Source organism: Enhydra lutris, unplaced genomic scaffold (assembly GCF_002288905.1).
Source record: "Enhydra lutris kenyoni isolate GAN:26980312 unplaced genomic scaffold, ASM228890v2 scaffoldscaffold3, whole genome shotgun sequence".
NCBI classification, from domain to species: Eukaryota; Metazoa; Chordata; class Mammalia; order Carnivora; family Mustelidae; genus Enhydra; species Enhydra lutris.
Genome location: NW_019154087.1, coordinates 65,257,839 through 65,260,910, shown reverse-complemented (window position 1 = coordinate 65,260,910; position 3,072 = coordinate 65,257,839).

Sequence of the window (3,072 nt, the reverse complement as noted above, 5' to 3'; positions counted from 1 at the left end):
TTTTTTTTTTTTTTTTCTTTTTCTTCTTTCTGAACCTCTTTTTATCCCCTTTCTCCCCCTCATGATTTGGGATCTCTTCTGATTTGGCTAAAGCATATTTTCCTGGGGTTGTTGCCACCCTTTTAGTATTTTACTTGCTCCTTCATCTACTCTTATCTGGACAAAATGACAAGGCGGAAAAATTCACCACAAAAAAAAGAACAAGAGGCAGTACCAAAGGCTAGGGACCTAATCAATACAGACGTTGGTAATATGTCAGATCTAGAGTTCAGAATGACGATTCTCAAGGTTCTAGCCGGGCTTGAAAAAGGCATGGAAGATATTAGAGAAACCCTCTCAGGAGATATAAAAGCCCTTTCTGGAGAAATAAAAGAACTAAAATCTAACCAAGTTGAAATAAAAAAAGCTATTAATGAGGTGCAATCAAAAATGGAGGCTCTCACTGCTAGGATAAATGAGGCAGAAGAAAGAATTAGCGATATAGAAGACCAAATGACAGAGAATAAAGAAGCTGAGCAAAAGAGGGACAAACAGCTACTGGACCACAAGGGGAGAATTCGAGAGATAAGTGACACCATAAGACGAAACAACATTAGAATAATTGGGATTCCAGAAGAAGAGGAAACAGAGAGGGGAGCAGAAGGTATATTGGAGAGAATTATTGGAGAGAATTTCCCCAATATGGCAAAGGGAACAAGCATCAAAATCCAGGAGATTCAGAGAACCCCCCTCAAGATCAATAAGAATAGGTCCACACCCCGTCACCTAATAGTAAAATTTACAAGTCTTAGTGACAAAGAGAAGATCCTGAAAGCAGCCCGGGAAAAGAAGTCTGTAACATACAATGGTAAAAATATTAGATTGGCAGCAGACTTATCCACAGAGACCTGGCAGGCCAGAAAGAGCTGGCATGATATATTCAGAGTACTAAACGAGAAAAACATGCAGCCAAGAATACTATATCCAGCTAGGCTATCATTGAAAATAGAAGGAGAGATTAAAAGCTTCCAGGACAAACAAAAACTGAAAGAATTTGCAAACACCAAACCAGCTCTACAGGAAATATTGAAAGGGGTCCTCTAAGCAAAGAGAGACCCTAAAAGTAGTAGATCAGAAAGAAACAGAGACAATATACAATAACAGTCACCTTACAGGCAATACAATGGCACTAAATTCATATCTCTCAATACTTACCCTGAATGTTAATGGGCTAAATGCCCCAATCAAAAGACACAGGGTATCAGAATGGATAAAAAAACAAAACCCATCTATATGTTGCCTACAAGAAACTCATCTTAAACCCGAAGACACCTCCAGATTTAAAGTGAGGGGGTGGAAAAGAATTTACCATGCTAATGGACATCAGAAAAAAGCAGGAGTGGCAATCCTTATATCAGATCAATTAGATTTTAAGCCAAAGACTATAATAAGAGATGAGGAAGGACACTATATCATACTCAAAGGATCTGTCCAACAAGAAGATCTAACAATTTTAAATATCTATGCCCCTAACGTGGGAGCAGCCAACTATATAAACCAATTAATAACAAAATCAAAGAAACACATCGACAATAATACAATAATCGTAGGGGACTTTCACACTCCCCTCACTGAAATGGACAGATCATCCAAGCAAAAGATCAACAAGGAAATCAAGGCCTTAAATGACACACTGGACCAGATGGACATCACAGATATATTCAGAACATTTCATCCCAAAGCAACAGAATACACATTCTTCTCTAGTGCACATGGAACATTCTCCAGAATAGATCACATCCTCGGTCCTAAATCAGGTCTCAACCGGTATCAAAAGATTGGGATCATTCCCTGCATATTTTCAGACCACAATGCTCTGAAGCTAGAACTCAATCACAAGAGGAAATTTGGAAAGAACCCAAATACATGGAGACTAAACAGCATCCTTCTAAAGAATGAATGGGTCAACCAGGAAATTAAAGAAGAGTTGAAAAAATTCATGGAAACAAATGATAATGAAAACACAACGGTTCAAAATCTGTGGGACACAACAAAGGCAGTCCTGAGAGGAAAATATATAGCGGTACAAGCCTTTCTCAAGAAACAAGAAAGGTCTCAGGTACACAACCTAACCCTACACCTAAAGGAGCTGGAGAAAGAACAAGAAAGAAACCCTAAACCCAGCAGGAGAAGAGAAATCATAAAGATCAGAGCAGAAATCAATGAAATAGAAACCAAAAAAACAATAGAACAAATCAACGAAACTAGGAGCTGGTTCTTTGAAAGAATTAATAAGATTGATAAACCCCTGGCCAGACTTATCAAAAAGAAAAGAGAAAGGACCCAAATAAATAAAATCATGAATGAAAGAGGAGAGATCACAACTAACACCAAAGAAATACAGACAATTATAAGAACATACTATGAGCAACTCTACGCCAACAAATTTGACAATCTGGAAGAAATGGATGCATTCCTAGAGACATATAAACTACCACAACTGAACCAGGAAGAAATAGAAAGCCTGAACAGACCCATAACCAGTAAGGAGATTGAAACAGTCATCAAAAATCTCCAAACAAACAAAAGCCCAGGGCCAGACGGCTTCCCGGGGGAATTCTACCAAACATTTAAAGAAGAACTAATTCCTATTCTCCTGAAACTGTTCCAAAAAATAGAAACGGAAGGAAAACTTCCAAACTCATTTGATGAGGCCAGCATCACCTTGATCCCCAAACCAGACAAGGATCCCATCAAAAAAGAGAACTACAGACCAATATCCTTGATGAACACAGATGCAAAAATTCTCGCCAAAATACTAGCCAATAGGATTCAACAGTACATTAAAAGGATTATTCACCACGACCAAGTGGGATTTATTCCAGGGCTGCAAGGTTGGTTCAACATCCGCATATCAATCGATGTGATATAACACATTAATAAAAGAAAGAACAAGAACCATATGATACTCTCCATAGATGCTGAAAAAGCATTTGACAAAGTACAGCATCCCTTCCTGATCAAAACTCTTCGAAGTGTTGGGATAGAGGGCACATACCTCAATATTATCAAAGCCATCTATGAAAAACCCAC